Below are 18,084 nucleotides of genomic sequence, written 5' to 3' on the forward strand. Positions count from 1 at the left end.
TCTTAGAGCACTACACCAAACCGTTTATTTATTGATGCGTCTGTTTAAAAAAAGAAGAAGAAGAAGAAACGCAGATACAGAGAGAGTTCTCAATCATCCTGCGGAATCACTGAAGGAAAACTGCAGTGAGCGGCATGCGGGGGAGGGGAGGGAGAGGGAAGAAGAGGAGGGAGGAAGGAAAGTAGAAAGCGGGCAAGGGGATTTCTTTAGCAACGCAGGAATGTTAGCTACTTGCTGCTTCTCTCTCTCGCTTCATCGTTCCATCTCTCCGGTGGTGAGGTGGGGGGGTAGAAGATGCACGCTGTGAATACTGACATGGGAGAAGGCTTTGATCCCTCTACATCTTTCTCTCTTTTCCTTTTTCCTGCTACCCAACTCTTCCTTGTTCCTCACTCCTGGCCTCCCACTGTCTATGTTCTTCTCCTCTTTGTCCATCGCATTCAAATAATCCTAAGTTAGTGTTTGCTTGGTATACTGTTAAAAACTGCACTGCTTCATACAGCGTGCACCATCAAAAAGGAACAGCCTTTCAGATTATAAATAAATAAAAGAGAAAAGGAAACTGAAAAGACACCTGAGATATGAAATGGAAAGAAGAGGTTAATGTGTTGGAAGCATTGGAAACCTTCAAAAGAATCAAAGGGCTGAGATTCAGTGAAAGAGCATTTAACCAATTGATAAAGGAACCACACACACACCAGATCTGTTCGAAACAGCTCATGTGAACTCTCATGGTGAGGTGCTGAAACCGGACCAAAATCACAAAAATTTGTTAAACTGCAAAACACTGACTACTGCAATGAAGGGGGCAGCATTTGATACAAGTCTGCAATAAATAAAGCTCTAAGCCAAGTTTACCTGTCAAAATGCATACAGTCACGTGCAAAAGTCTTGAGCCACACAACATTTCTTTTTTATTTTCCGTCCAACGAGCTAGACTTTCTTGTAATCCCCCCTCCCCAGACACTGGCTACTTTTCCACTCATTTTCCCTTCCGTCCTTGTACCTGACCATTTTCAGAGGAATACTGACCTATGAATTGTTCAAATATAAAATGCACCTAGCTCGAGGTTTGAACCAGCACCGTGTCTAGATGCAACTGACAGCTTAGCAATGAACCAATTTTTTAGGTATTTTCTTCCTAACGACGAAAACGCATACAAATCAGCAAGGTGTTTTCCAAAGAGCTATTTGTTGACAATTATTATCTGAACGTGGTGTGCAGTGTCTCCTTCTAAAAATCTGAGGAAACCATACTGCTAGGGGACAAAAGAAGTAGCAGACCTAAAACAAAAAACATTGTACAGCAGATGAACTGTGGTCCTTCAGTTAATCCATCTACTGTTTACTAAAGCCTCCACAGAAGTGGTCTCAGTGGAACATTAGCTGTCAAGAAGCCATTCTTAACGAAGGGAAACACCGAGAATTACACAAGAACTGGACTGAAAATCAGTGGCAACAGGCCTTACTCAGTGATGAATCCAAATGTGACATTTTTGTATCAAATCGTTGTCAGTGGTGTGGTTCAAAATATTTTTTGATCTGTGTATAAGCAGAGGATTGGCAGTTCTGGGAATATAGTATATCAAGGTGGCTGAGTAACAACGGGCCCAGCTCCAGCATGCCTCTGTTCTTTTTACATATTAGATTTGACCAGTAAACAACCAAATCAATAAAGCCAAGTACACCATTTAAATCAGCACGACTTGTTTTCTCTGGCCAATCTCTTTACAACTTGGCTGGCACTAAATGGGAACTTGTGTGGTTTTTGGCGTGGAATGTTAGATTTGATTATGTATTAGGATTTGTTTTGCACTGCAGCGTTAACTCTGTTCTTAACTGTTTGCAAACAGAGCAGCTAATTGGCCAGATTATAACAGGTCTCGTTCAAATGTAAGCAAATGTTTAATCGCAGCTAATATTTAACCTATGAGAGGCCAGCGTCTGTGGTCAGCATAAGCAATTAAAGCATCTTAAAAAAAATATAGTATTATAATGTCGAAATGCTGTACTGCGCAAGGCTAAATTGTCAGGGAAATGAAATCATTTTATTTGTAGCACTTTCAGCTCAGAGGACAAAGTACTTTGAGCAGACATAAATAAAAACTACCAATATAAATGAACAACACAATAATAGCCTAACACATGACTAAAAGCAAACCAAAACACCATATGGCTGGAAAAAGCAATCTGATTAGCTTCACTACATCACATCATCTGACAGCTATGGCACACACAACAACGCACTGAAGGGACAGGGGAAGCAGTCGGTGCGCAGAAGTGACTTTCAGGGAGAGAACGGGAATAGTGGCATAGACAGGAAACAGGTGAGCAGAGATTTCCCAATATAGAAACAGGACGTGTCATGTTAGGAAATTATACCTTAATACAGATGCAGCAATCTCTGTGCAAAGATGTGCTGTAGAGGGGGAGAGCATCCGAGGTGACGCACAGCTCTCTGTTTAATGAACATCCTTACTTCAGAATCCACAGTACGTATTAAAGTTGCTGACTTTAGGATGACTAGAGTAAACCGAGGTGCCTTGGAGGTTAAAACAAAGACTGCACAAAGATGGAGGAGCTGAGACAGATGCAGGAGGAAGAAACAGATAAAAGTAAAGAAAGCAAAGACAGCCTGTAATAAGATGAAACAGAATTGAAAAAGTGCAGGAGTGGCGCTTTGACAGAGGTTCTGGGCTTGTACCAGTGCCATGATGGATGGCTGAGGGGTGGGAGGGGGTGCTAGATGTTATTAGATCAAATGGGGGTCAACCACAATGTAGTAGGGTTGAGATGCTAAGACAGCCTGTATATTGTGAGCAATAAGACACTGGCACTGATCCAAACTCTAATTATACGCACCATCTCTGCAGAATTAAGATTAGGAGGATTTAGAAGTGTCTCGGGAACACTGACAGACAAAAAAGCCTCGTGTTCACACGAACAGTCAGATTTCCTACATACGCAGAAAATGAAAATGACATGAGGGCAAAATCTGCACTGACACAGAATACACTGCTGAAATACAATTCAGTCAACCCACACACACACTGATCTGGTATTCATTCGCTTGCACCCGAACACTGTAGAAACAAACGTTATCTGTTCACGAATGCAGAATATGCCCCCGGACTCATGCAGGACTTGTACAAACACACAAATGTATTATTAGTACTCTTTCACTTCTGCACACACAGTCTATCATTTGCATGCTAGTGATTTTCCTTTTAAAAACCAAAGCTAATATTTGCTCTGGAGTTGGCACGGACAGCTAAAGCAGGAGTCTTCTAACACTGTTGCAGAGATAGCTGGCTGCCAGCGCTGCAGCTCTGCTCTTGATTCTTTTTCATCACATTTTGATGAATCCGCATCCTGTCAAGTGCAAAGAAAGTCTTAGATTGACTATGTGGAGGATACCCATTAACGAGACCTTTCCTTTAAGCGGGATGTACGTTTTCCTAAATATTCTCATAATCCTCTTTGAGTGACCGTGACTCATCCTTACCCTCTCTCACCCTCATCTTTCTCTCCACCTCTCACTTCAGGATTGATCACCTCTGAAGTAGGCCTTTTGTTCTGTGCGGTGGTGCAGCGAACATTGACCTCAGGAGAGAAAAGGAGATGGAAGACATCTCTCAAAGAATCTTAAAGCATCTCTCTAGTTAATCTACAGAGGCCTTGCAGTGCTTTAAGGAAGAGCACAGTTGATGTTGCTGCCTCAGTACTCACACAACAGATTTTTCTTACATGTCCGCTCGCCCCCGGTTCGCTGCATCATAATGTGCAGTCAAAATAATGTCAATTACTTGTTGAAAACGTTATGAAGTATGTGCCAAGAAGCACTCTCTGAGACTGGAAAATTGAGAGAATGAGCAAAAAGGTGCAGAGACCTGTAGTTCATCAAATGGTCAGCGGAGGTTGGCTCTGAAAGCGAGTCAATCTGCATAGACTCTTGTGTCAAACATAGAAGAGAAATCATTTTTATTTTACATCTTTGTGAAGAAACAGTTCCGCATACAAAATCCCAAAAGGAGTCAAATTTTAGATAACTATCTTTGGAGATAAAACCCCCCCGTGAAACTATAAGATTAAAATTAGTATTTAATGCATTTTAAGTACCCTATAACAACCATGGACGGGCTCCCTCCATTTCGCCCGCAATGGACTGCTGACACGATACGGAGGTCAGTTATTGAGGAAAACCTAAACGTCTGTGTCAGTAAGAGCTGCTGATTTAGCTGCTGTTAGCGGTAAGTGGGTCCGACTCTGGCAATTATGCTAGCTGACATGACGTTAGCTTAGAACTAGCTGCGGGTGTTGCTATTATTGGCTCATTGTCAGCTTTTCAGAGACAGAAGGGTCGCGTGTCTGATCTGTTAACAATAAGTAACTGTGCAATAAATAAGCACGAGAGGAGACGAATGAAAAAGAGAAAGAGGTGATGAAAGTCTATCATATACAGATTAAGCTAACTTAAAGCTAACTTGTGACTTACATATCAATAGTTTCAAAGTATTTAATGGATTTCTCCTCTATTATGAAATTCTTGGGAAACTGGAGCATTGTAATCAAATTCTATTGGGATATAGAGGGTTAAAAATCAAAGTAATTTATATGAGTGTCTTTCAAATCAACCAAGCTAGCATTAGCTTAAAAGTCTCCAGCTCTACAGCCACATTCAAATATGGTCATACCTGGTTTAAATAAGGGGGGGAAAAGCTGATAAAAGCAAAAAGACAGATTGAAGGCAATGAAACCATCCAATGACATCTCAGTGGCTCAGGCCAGCCATTACATACAGCATATGTTTTTAACAGTTTACTACTTGAGGTCCATAAAAATAACATTGGTTTCCTATCGTTTCATTTTAAACATGCTGCAGGCAGTTGGATTCAAACTTGTTTCTGTGAAGAGTTTATAACTTGTATGGTATAAAATTCATTATCAGTAGTTTCAAGTTAGTCTTCTGATTAGATGATCAGGGGCAGGTCTGCAGTGCTTTCTCTGAACCGTTATTCCATATTTAGAGGTGAATCAAACAACACTGTTCAGTTACGTATAGGCAGCGAGCCTTGAATGTGAGATGTGAAACAAACAAGTGGAGAACATTAGATGGCATTTGCAGGGGTATGAATGAACATAATATATATCTATGTAGGCAAATTGAAAGTATTAGGATTTATAACAAATGTTTGGGGTGAAAAAAGGACACATGGATGCTAAAAGTTGTATGTGTAATAAAGTTTGTGCAGAGTTTCATTCAAAAACCCACCTGTTAAAGAGGAGATTGGGTACAGGACATATATATATGCATATGCAGCATTTGTTATAGTATGATGCTATTTATCATAACCTAATTCCTTTTGATGTTAAATGTTTATGCTGTCTCACAAACCTAGAACAGCGCTGCTTTTCAAAAAGCAGTTTCCAGAGTTTCCAGTTATGTCTGGAGATATTTTTGTATTTGCTGGTAAATGACTGTAATTAACATAACTCAGTATTACAGCTTTAACCCACTAGGAGACTAGTCTGGGACTTTTACATCATCTGCTCATGGAGAAACACAAGGCTGCACGGCAGCAGAGAGGGAAAACGTGGTTCGGGGGTGGGGGCTCTCAGCTAAGAAGCTGCTAGAGGCAGCTCTGAAGAATGCCGCCTGGGGTACTGGCAACGTGCGAGACGAAAGAAGAGAACGAGTAAGTGTGAAGAATGGTGGCATGAGAGCGGTCGGGCTGAGCAGAGAGTGTGCCAGTTGGGGTCACCTTGAGCAATCCATCTCCCCACCTCCAGCAGGGATGCAGACTGCAGGAGCGGGGAGGACTGAACAGGTTTCCCCCCCTTAATAGCATTCTGCAGAGAGTGAGACAAGGCGATGCCTTCTCCCTCTCTGAACTTGTCCGGCATGAATATGGCCACAGCTGAACTGCTGGAAGGTGAGATAACCGGACACCCCTGACAGCTGAGACAAACAACGCGAGACAACACTAGCCGAGACAAACAACACAATTCTGTCAACACTGTAGCTGAAATGAGCTTTCATTCTGTAAAAAAAAGGGAAAAGGTGAAACTTTGGCTTCTTTGTCTTCACAAGGCTACGTTTGCTACATGAAGGGAAATAGAGCCTTTTATTTCTTTTTTTCCCCATTCTGTTAGTAGTCAACGGTGAGGAGACAAACACTCTTACAACAGAAAGAGCTATTAAACTAAAGTAGATTTATCACCTACGCAATCCTTAATGTTTCAGGAGCACGACACTCTCCCCGGAGAATCACGTGTCAATCTGCTATGATGTCAGCTGTTCACACTACATGTGTTTCTGTTTTTTCAGAGACAGGAGGAAGTAGCATGAGGAGAGACAATTTTTTCCTCGTGTGCACACCAAAAAGCAAGGAAATAAAGGGGGGGGGGGGACATTTTTAACCCAAAGGATTGTTACAGTAGTCGTATGAAGAATGCCCTCTGTATTTCCTAAAGCTGAGATACACTTCTGGAGCACAATCCCAGAGCATTTCACTCTACCACAGAGCCATAACAATGACCATGGCCTCAAAAGTCTGCCTTCAAGGGCACAATTATTCTTACTGAGAGCAGGCACGGTTGAATCCATTTTCAAGGGTACACAAAAGTAATACTAATCTACCTCTGTGTTCAAACAACGTAACAGACTTTCTTTCATCAAGAACACAGTGATTGACATGGAGGCCTTTCGCTCCTTTATTGTTTAAGTCACAAAGCTTATGCTGTTTGGAGTCTCCACAAATTACACAGAAATGATTCTACACTAAGCTACCTGAGCAGAAATCTTTAATCTTCAACCTGCCACTGACAAAAAAGTTCAGGTGGTCAAGTTTACACTGCAAAGCTGCATTTGCAAAGAGCTGTTCAGGTCAGCCACTATTCACTCCATCAGCCTTTGGAGTGGCCTAATGCTTTAATCTGAAATGAATTTCATTACCTATAAAATACCAGTTAGCACCATAGTGAGCAGGTAGTAGCTGGGGACCAGCATGACAGTAAAAACACGTTCAAACCAAAATAATAAATAAAGTAATTTCACTTGACTTCTTTTTGTCCATTCTCCTTTATCTCTGTCATAATTTGGTTCCCAAACCCTCTGCTTTTAATTTCAGTTACTGCCACATGAAGAGAGGAATCCAAATTACAAACTGAAAAGTCGTTGTTGGTTAAACATTACCAGTGGATCTTTTCCAAAGCACTGCAGGTGATCTGTACTGGAGGTTCCACCAGTTAAACTACTGATCGGGCTAATTAAACACTTTAAACATTATTGACCAAGTCAGTGGATTACAGGAGTGATGCAGATGTTGAGCTGTGGATGTGCTGCTAATTCCTCCGCCTGATCCTTGCGGGGGGGTTTAACAGATGCAAGTTTGCTGGATTTTAAAGTTCTCATCCAAGTTGAACTGAAATTGCTCCATTTATCCTGAATGTCTGGGCTGATGATAAAAAAAGCTGAGCTGATTATTAATCATCTCTGCTTGTCCCCAGGCTATGTTAGTCCTGCACTAATAATGTTTAGCTGGATCAAACTCCAGCTAAACACTGCCACACTGCCAGCAACAGAAAAACATCTTTTTACAACTTGGGAGCGTTTACATTTCATTCCAAAATTCTCACCACAAACCTGTTTTTATATTATAATAAACTATGATGTAGCTGGTGGCCTGTAGCCTGGCTATATCTCAAAAGGATAAACCAGATGTACAGATGCCGCATCTTATACAACAGATTAGGGCTGGGCCATATCATACCGTTCACGGTAATACCGGTATAATGTTAGGCAACGATAGGAAAATGAAATATCGCGATAGAATATGAGTAAAACGCGCATGCGCAGTGCCTTTGTTTTCATACGCACATGGCCGATTGTTGAGTGAAACAGATGAACCAGAATTGGTTTGTAAAAATGGTGCAACTTCAGTGATGTGGAACTGGTTTGGTGTTTGTCCGTCAGATACACGACAAAGCACATTTTTTTGCAGAACATGCAAGCAGCCGTCGTTATTGTCGTATTTGTCGGACTAAGATGCTCTTAAATCTGGGAGTAATCTGGGTCCTAAACTCCGTATGTTTCAGGTCAAACGAACACTGCAGCATCACTGAGAGTTAAAAACTGTCTCATTTCTTTCATCTTTAATAAAACGATCAGCATTGCTGCTTTACCAGGTGTAACTATGAAGTTTAACTTCCAGGCATCCATGAAAACAAAATTTATTACATTTAACGGCGTTAGACGTTAGCAGGAAGCTAGCGGAAGTTAGCTCGCTAGTTTCGCTAGTTACCTAAGCATGATATTGCATGTTCTGACTGAGATTTCTGAAAAAATTCAAACGTACAGCTCTGCTATCACGTCCAACATAAATGAAGACAGGAAACTAAACAGCAGTGACGTTTGTAGGGTTACTGAAGTTGGGCTAGCTTCTATATAATGATGTGCTACGTGACCGCTAGCGACACAGCTATGTTAGCATAACATAAACAGTGAAGCTGCAGGATGAACGCTAACACTTTTCCACTTATAAAAGTTAACGTGAGGGTTCCTGATAGTTAGAGACAAATGCAATCGCATGGCAGGATGCTGTAAACGGACCAAACTTCAGTCAGGAGAACAACTGAGATAATCCATCCACATTACGAGGTTAGTCATTAATATACTGCAACAACATGGGAATAGAGCAGCTGCCAGAGAATTCAACATTAATGAATCAATGGTACAGAAGTGGAGGAAGCAAGAAGAATGAGTTGAATAAAGTTTGATTTATCTGACTGCTTTGTTTCGCTTAATGTGCCTTATAATCCCGTGAACCTTATGGTCCGAAAAATACGTACTGCACACTGCAGTTTAATGTTGCAAAGAACCTCTTTTTAACTTCAGTGGATATTATACATGGTTATGCTCAGGATATGTCAGCACATTTCTACTGGAAATGCCTTTTGGTTAAACTTTAAGCAAGGAATTTGCATTTGCACTGTTACATTTTTATAAAGCTTTAATGTACATAAAAACCAGCTTCTTGTTTAAGTGAAAATAAATGGAAGGTTGTCTTTTTGCGCTAGTAATGTTGTGGAGTTGTATTTTGTCTCGCATCAATTATATCGTCAGTTATATCGTTATCGCAATTTTTCAAATATATATCGTGATAAATATTTTTGGCCATATCGCCCTGCTCTACAACAGATTTCAGCTCAGTTTTCAATGAGAGAAAGCCTTCACTTTAATAATAAACACCAACATCAGCATTAGAAATGAATATTCTTGCTGAAGCGGAACAAGATAAGAGGCTGTTCACCTTAAACCGCTAACCTTTTGCACAGGTGCCACAAAACAATAATGAGCTGAGCACAATTACTGAGAGCAGGCAGCCCAGGGTGTCTCAATAATCTCCTGCTCAGCATAAGCAAAACAGGACTAAATGTGCCCCAAACAAAATGTGAACCCATAACTTTGACAGATTGATTCAAATTTCTTGGAACAAATATGAGCAACACACAGAAAAGTAATATTTATGGAGCTGATTTCCTGCCAAAAATGAAAGAAAACATGTTTTCCAAATGCCTGATGATTCATCATCAAACTGTGCAAAACATCACTAACAAATTAATGCATTTAGTTTCGCACATACAAAACGCAGCTATTAAGATTAATAGAACAACAATGCTTCATAAAGGAATGCAGAATTTATAAAATAAACTGTATTTTTTTTAGAGAAAAAATACGACTTTGTGCACAACCAGTGTGCTGTGAAGGTCCCAAAAAGAGCAGATATTAAACACTCAAACACAGCGATAATTCCAGTCTGTCAGCATTAGCAGTGAATAATAGCGACGGACAAATGAAAAATTAGCAAGATAAACAAGAATGCCCGCTCATGTTGACGTTGGCGTTGAAGAGTTGCACTTCTAACTTCTGTGGGGGTAACGCACGTGTTTGGAACAACATTAACAACTAGATTATCTGGGAAAAGAGCTTAAACATGTGAATATCAGAAAATTGGATTTTTAAATCAATAAATATTTATCACAGTTGCAAAATTCTGATGCAGACTTCATGTTTTTAAAGATATTTTTGATATTTCTGATTGCTTTCCAACATTACAACTACATGGCTGACTTGAATGTTTCTCCTCAGCAGAGACTGCATATGTAATGTGGACAGTGTAAGAGTACATAATTAAGTTTTATTAGCTTGGTCTTCATTTATTACACACTAATTATTGGATGCAAACATGTGGCACATTAAGTTGAAGCTCTGTGTATTAAAGCACCGTCAGGGGATGCGCACAGATACTCTCTGGATCGCGTTGTGGACTGCTCCTGGCGTGCAGAAGCGAAGAGGCTCCAAGCTACAGTGCATTCCCATGATTCTAAAATTATAATATATTACAGAGCATCATCGGGAAGTGCTTTGTAAAGGGGTAACAGCTGCAAGGTAAAGGTGGAAAGATTGTTTTTTTCCTTTCTTCCTTGCTCATGTGTGAACCGCATTCACATCTAGCCATCTGCTTCTGGGCCTGGGTGTGTATGTGTGGGAGCTGCCATGCTAGCGGAGAGGATCCGATTTATCATTACAGATGATTCTGGAAACAAAACCGATGTGTGGAGCCTACGTGGCTCCTTGATATCTTCATTGTATTCCAGGTTTCTGCCTATTCAAATGATACATGTGCCAATCTACTGCGCTTTCACACCGAACCATCTGCTGCAGACCTTTTTTCGCACGCGAGGCCGGCGTGTACGAGTCAACGCAGGAGTCGGTGAGAGTGGAGCGAAGGTGGTGAGTGTCTGAGACTGTGGGCTTGTGTGACCGCGCATGTATAACAACGAGTTGTTTTGAAAGCTTCTAACAATGACTGCATGACTGATTATGGAGATGCAATTTACAAACTTCCTGATGATGTTGTACACTAGACTGAGTTTCATTACAGACTGAACTGCCAACACACACCTTTGTGTTCTGCTTGATGTGCAGGACTGGGTTCAGAAACCTAGTTCTATATCATAAAAATGCAGAAAGCCGCCTTAGTTTACTGCAAAGAAATAGAATAGATTTTATGCATATTTCTTAAGGAATGATGTTGGTATTTCATTGTTAGCCTGCACTGCGGTACATGTACAACAAAACACAATCATGCAGTGCACTGAAAGAAAAATGACAACTGTGATATCTGGGATTTCATTCCGTCATCCAAAGCATTCCTACTCGGTAATTTGGGAAGTTACATAGAGTTTAATATGGTTTTAATGACAGTGATGAATGCCAGTATTTATTTAGCCAACACTGATGTGTAATTTTTAAACTGTGTGACAACTACGATGTAATTAAAAGTAGCCACAATAGTAGTGTTTTGTTGTTAAGCTCCCTATATATTACCTTTGCAGCAAGTATGAACGAATGATTTTCCTTCCTAAGCGACAACTGCATAGAGCGGTTTTATGGATTTTCAATACATTCTGAGGTCCTTTGTTTGTACAGTAGCAGGGTGACTGCTGATATTCAACGTGCTACGTGGCCTTAACCTCTTAAATGTCCCTCTCTGTTAAATTATACTGCAAGTCTGTGTGTGGGTGAGTGTGTGTGTTTGTGTATTCATGCACAATTCTGAAGACAAAGTGAAAGAGAGTACACAAGTGTGCTCACGTTGAAGTGCATGAAGCAGCACAGGCGCAGGGATTGCTGAAAGCTTCAGACAGAGTCAGCGAAGGCGTCTGTAAAAGGTCACCGTTCTCTCCATCAACAGAGTTTGGAATGGACGGGGGCGGACCGGAGAGGAGAGGACAGGGCAAAAGGAGGGGGCCCAGTGGAAAAAGTCACCCACCCAAAAATGTGGGTCAGCAGTTTGCTGTGACTAAGGGCACAGCCATAAGGAGACAGCCAGGGAACCATTTAACAACCTTATTGCTGGCTCTTCATCCTCACGCCTGGCATGAGATGGCAAGGAAAGGTCCCACGCGAGCCGTGCTTCAGACTTTAATAGTGTGCAAATATGTCAGGTGGGGAACTATGCACATGTTAGGCTAGACAGGTAAGGAAAAGGTTTAGGAATGAATCTGAAACTATTTATACTTCACACTTTTCTTGTTTTATCTGCCAGCAGTTCATTTTAAATTAACCTAATTTTGTACTGCTTCAGTGAAAACGTGACATACTGTGTGAGAGGAATCAGGAACAAATCTGACAAATCCCGTTAGATTTTTCTGAACATTACTATAAAAGTGCTTAAGATGACTACAGGCACTTAAACCTAAGCTAGGTATTTAAACTTTAGAAATACTCTTTAGCTCACAGCCATCATTGCATGAAAATTTACATAAATGTTGTAGGATGTAATTACCTGAAGCCCAAGGTCAAAATCTATACAGGTGTGCAAAAATTATAGCCGGCTACACTCTTGGGTATCTCAGGTAAAACTTTTGATGTGAAGCAAAAAATCTGAACGCCTGAAACTTTATGCACACAGTTTTGAACCTTTCTTATACATTTTGAATGCCACATTTGTTGCTTTTTCACATCTCAACTCACAGGTAATATCCTTCAATAAAACGAGTGAAAAGTCTTACATAAGAGATCATAGCTTTTTCACATCGTCACCTCTGGTTAAGGTCTCAGACCTCGTCTCTGATCTGCTTTTTAAAAAAATAGACTTTCATGTGTGGACGGCGTACTTTCCCACTTACCGAATCATCAAAGAGATGAGGGAAACCGTGGCCATTTCAAGCAAGAAAATATGTTTATGTTTAACCTGAGTTAGGTAACCTTTGATGCTAAAATATTAGGTTTAAATGTTGTAGCCTATTTAGCAGCTGCAGTTCATTTTATGATGGGGCCTGAGCCTCGACGCCTTGACTGACATCCTTTTTTGTTTTTTCATAGTTGAGAAGAGGTAGTAGTGGGAGGGCAGCTTAATGGCTGATAATAAATATGTGAAGGTATCTAGGAGACATTTATCCCATTCCTGCTCCCTCCCTGCCTTCTTCCTGCAGGCAGCCTGCGTCTTGCGTAATGTAAATGTGGAACACAGCACAAATGATCAGGGACATTATCACATTCTGCATTTCTGTCAATACCTCAGGGTGCAATACGCGTCTAATATATGTCAAGTTATATGTGATATATATCCGAGTAAGTGCGACAGTGGATGTTGGATAAATTCACACTTTGTCATCAGGAGGATATTTTTGGGAAGCTACAGTGGAGGAGGAGGATCTCCAGGGGAATATAACTGTATGAGATCCCAGTGATGGTGAAAAAGAGAATACTGGGAAAACTGACAATGAACATCAAAGGCTCACTCTATATGCATTACAATGCCATTCAAAAGGGGCTCCATCTCTGAACATATGACTCAACTCTTACGCAGCCAGGTGCAGAAAATTCTGTCTTTCAACCCTCCCATTCTGGCCTAAAATCTCTGCTACAATCTAGCGAAATTAGATATTCTGTCCTTAGGCAAAGAAGGGGAAAGTGGCACCATTATTACAGTATTTTGCATCATGATATATTACCCTTTCAATAGATCTGCTTGCTGGATTTTCGCTTTAATTAGCCAGCTTGCTAAAAGAATAGAAAAAAAAGAGAAGAAACAACTTTAATCATTTGTGTCTGTCACAGGCCTGCGTAAGCTGTGCCTGAAACCTGTCTGTGACGCTGTAATTGTTGGCCGCTCAAAAGAGAAAACTGTAACTCTCATTTTAGCACTCTGTCGCTTCGATTAGCTTTAGGACAGTAAATATAGACATAGCGCAAAAAGATAAAAGTGAGAATCAATTTAGAACTACAGCCATTTAAGTCCTGCTGTTGCTAAAACGTTACCACAGGAATAATCAACTTGCATTAACAGCGTTGCTCAAGCACTGCTTATTCTGACTAAAATGCCAGAGCCCGCTATGTTACCGGCTGTGGTGGGGTCCATCTAATGCCATCTGGCAGCTCCAGCTTCCTTCAAAGGAACTGTCAGGTCTCAAAGGAAGGCTTTGATTTAGATTCAGACACTACAGACCACACACCGCAAGCACGCACATGTATGCAAACAGATGCAGGGTGCAGACACACATGAGGAAAGAAATCCATCGCAATACTTTGAAACGTGCACAAACAAGCCACACGCAGTGACCAACAGGTGGAACCGACATTCTTAGCAGGTGTCAGCCTACGCCTACATAACAACAACTTCAGTCCTCGAGTCATTAATACTCCTGGCACCAAATTAACACCTGGATGCCTTCCAAATGAAAAAGTTGAATTTTGCAACTGCGAAATTATAGTTTGTCATGCTAAAGAATAAAAAGAAATACTCTGTTTCTGCTAAAATGTTCCCTTTTTGTAACCTTTACATATAACCTCTATTAATATCTCCTAATATACATTTTTATTAAAGTTTTTGGATGGGGTTAATAAAAATCTTCTTAACAAACACATTTTTAAGAATAAATGTAACGTTTCAAAGTCAGTTTCACTCAACAAACATGTCATTCTAAAAAAGCTGATTTCAATCCCTGTGCCAACAGCCACATCTTTAAAAAGAAAGGGGGAAAAAGTCTCACAGTGACATTTGCATTATAGGGCTCGCGCTGACACCGTTATCCCGAGCGACTTACAATGCCTGTGACAGCACAATGAGCTTAAACTCCTTAAAGTCAAATGACAAGCAGCCAGCGGTGGGAAATAAAAGGACTCGAGGCCATCGGCTTAAACTCCTCTGACCCTGCAATGACCACATAAAATGCAACGGCCACCACTTTCCACTGCGTCGGGCCTAAGTGGGGTGAACGTGGGCATAATTAGATGCAAATGTGTGTCACTGTACAGCTGATGCAAGCACCAAGTAACATGGAGGAATCAAGGATAAATGTGAAAGCCAAGCCTTGAGGGACAGTGCTGAAAAGAACAGAACGGTCTCGATGTCAAGGAAACGAACGGCTGTAACGGAGACAGTCGACCTCTTGGAAAAACATGATTAGCTTTCTGTTTGCGTGAATTGTGTGTCACGCTGTGTTCACATGGAACATTAGCATGCATGAAAGCAGGTTGCCTGTGCTGCTAGATTAAGTCACATTTGATGGAAATTCGTCATCTTTGGTTTGTTTATACGATACTCCTTATGAACACTAGATGAAGATAAGTGGCAAGAATTTAGGAGATGGTGAGTGTGTGTATGAGCAGCATAAAGTGAACTCCACGAGTGAACAGAACATGTCCAAACATTTTTAATTTAAATAAATAAACAAATAATAATGACATTTCTATCCTTACTATTCTGAGTGGTTTTGTAGAGAGGTGGGTATTAGATCCCAAACCTGTTGAGCATTTCCCAATCCTAATTCAGTTGACATCTGTGCTTGACATCTGTGCTAGGAAGAGCTCACTATATAACTAATGTTTTGGGGGGTGGTTTATAAAAAGGCCGCTGAGCCAGTGATGTCATAGCTAAATTTGTGATTCTGCCTGGCAACAACAACTATCTTTATAAATTGGCTCGTCTTTCCTGCAGATTCTTCACAGACGAAGTATGACTCGGGTGAGATGATACTCGGGGTATCATCTCACAGCATTTTACCAAAATGTGACTTCACAACTAGCACTACTAAGTTGTTGTTGTTTTTTTGCTTTGGGCTTATATAATGAGGTTGTTTTTTGTTTTTTGTTTTGTTTTGGGGGGAGAGAGAGAGAAAAAGAAAACAACTGTATAGTGTTTACCATCTTCCATTAACTACTGATTGGTAAAATATCTGTAATAGGGTTATTTAACTGTGGTAAAAAAAATGAGATTAACTGCTAATATAGATGAATAGAAAAGAACAATTATTAATAACAAGAATACCTGGCATTTAATAAAAATGTGTACTGTATAATGGGCATAATTTATCCAGTTAACCTATCATGAATAGATGACTGGCAAAATACATCATCATAATATGGCTCTTTCAGAGTTATGGACAAGTTAAAAAAAAGTTAAAAGCTTGTCACTGTTCAAAATTAAGGGAGCGCTTTTATAACTGTTGGTCAAGGTTTTTAAATGTATTCAGATGATGAAGTACAAAGGAGACGTGATACACTGAGATTCTTACAAAAAACCAAAGTTCAAAGGTCATATTTGTGACATCTGAGTGAATGGGGAGAGATTTTCAACATTAGTTTCTTTCGTTACATAAAACCTGCATGTATTGAATCACAAGTCACGACTCATTACAAAAAAAGTCGATCTTTTATTATATCTATAAATAAATATTTTATATTTATAATTTATATTTCAGCTATGCATTTTCACATTACTGCAGTTTCATTAACAGATTAATTAAAAGCATTACCACGATGGCCATCTCTGCTTATTCTGCTACAGCACACAAAAAAAGAGCTAAAACTGACCTGGGGGCATCATCTGACACAACCAACGTCGAAAAGGAATATGGTAGAGGCATGTATCGCCTCTACCATATTTGACAGCTGATCTGTTATGCTTTGGATGCAAAATAGTCCCTCTTAGTTAGGGTGTGCCACAAGGCTCAATTTCGGGTCCAGTCTTGTTTGCACTTCACATGTTGACACTGGGGTCTATTTTTTCCCAGCATAAACTTTTATTTCACTGATTTGCATATGACTTGCAGATTTATTTGACTTTGTGAGTTAATACATTGACAGTGCTCTGGATCCTTTATCTTCCCATTATAAGACAAATGTTAAAAACCTCATTGTGTACCTTGATGGTTACTTTAAACTGTGCAGGCAGGTATGCAGCAGTCCATTTTCCCCATCACTTTGACATGAGCCCAGGTTTATTCTACAAAAGTGAAACATTTTAGTGAAACCTACAAGCTTTTTCAGGTGTTGGGGAGTTTAGCACAGGCCACAGTTTTCAGGTGGCCACCAATCCTCTTAACAAAGTTCCACTTTTAATTTTGTGTAAAGGTTAGAGTGTACAGCGTCCAGATGGACAACTGTGGTTTTATGATGAAGAGAGGGCAGAGCGGGTGCAGGTAAAAGGGGGATGATAAGAGGCACAATAGGTGAGGCTGATTACAGCACTTTCGGACGATGTTACAGGCAAAAGGCACTTCAACCGACACGACGAGTGTAAAAAGCACAGACCAAAAGTTCACATTAAGCACAACATTAGCATGTATGCTCTTAGACACTGACACATATGCACTCGCACACACGCACATAAAATGCAGAAACACAGTGCCACCAGTACACAACCTTTCAGCCACTCATTCAAAGGGTGGTCCAAACCATTCTGGAAGCACACGTGAAAAAGCATTTTGTCATTTTCCCAGCGAGGCAGTATTCAACATGCAAAAAGTGCACTGACTTGTCATACTTCTCACATCGCGTTAGTACTCCACATGCAGAAAGCAAATGCAATGCTTGGCAATCTGTCTGAACAGCTAGTCAGGCCAGACTGTTAGTTAAGCATTTGTTGAGTCTTAATCATGCAAACACGAGCTTACAGAGAGAGATGTGACAAGTTAAAAGCAATCTGAATTCTTGCTGATAATTAACTAGTAAGCCATCCAACTCTTCCTCAGCTAGCTAGTGAAGGTTTATTTATATGTCTGATGTTTAACAATGATTTTGAAAACGTATTCATTTAATCCTTCTAACTGTAGAGATTACTTGTTGCTTAACAGGACACTGATGACTTCGCAATGACTTGTAACTTGCAGCATGACTGCACATTTTCATTAGTCTTAGCAGTTACTTTAAACCAAAAGGACCATTGCAATCAACACGTGATGATATGTTATATGTTATAATGATATAAAACCCAAGGTTAATTGAAATATGAGTGACTACACAAGTCAAGTTTAAAAATGCATTACACCCAAGATGCTTTTAATATTCTCTCCTGATTATTTCTGCATCCTGAGGAGACAGGGGCAAGCATGACTCTAAATACTGGAGTCATAATACTGCTAATACCTGCTGCTTTATGAAAGACCACTGATGAATGTCTGCCTCAATACATTAACAACAACCAAACACTTAATGGTTGCAGGGCTGTTGTGATTCAAATGACTTAGTGTGCACATTGATAATACCAGAAGGAGCCAAGAGTTTAGCGTTGC

The 18,084-nt window shown here is 40.3% G+C and overlaps 1 protein-coding gene across 2 annotated transcripts in view; it reads right to left on the reverse strand.

Annotated features, from left to right (window-relative positions):
- atrn (attractin) overlaps positions 1 to 18,084 on the reverse strand; it is a 148,426-nt gene that overhangs the window by 35,816 nt on the left and 94,526 nt on the right. The window lies entirely within an intron of this gene.

This window comes from Perissodus microlepis, chromosome 19 (genome assembly GCF_051167445.1).
Source record: "Perissodus microlepis isolate ML-2025 ecotype Zambia chromosome 19, ASM5116744v1, whole genome shotgun sequence".
NCBI lineage: Eukaryota > Metazoa > Chordata > Actinopteri > Cichliformes > Cichlidae > Perissodus > Perissodus microlepis.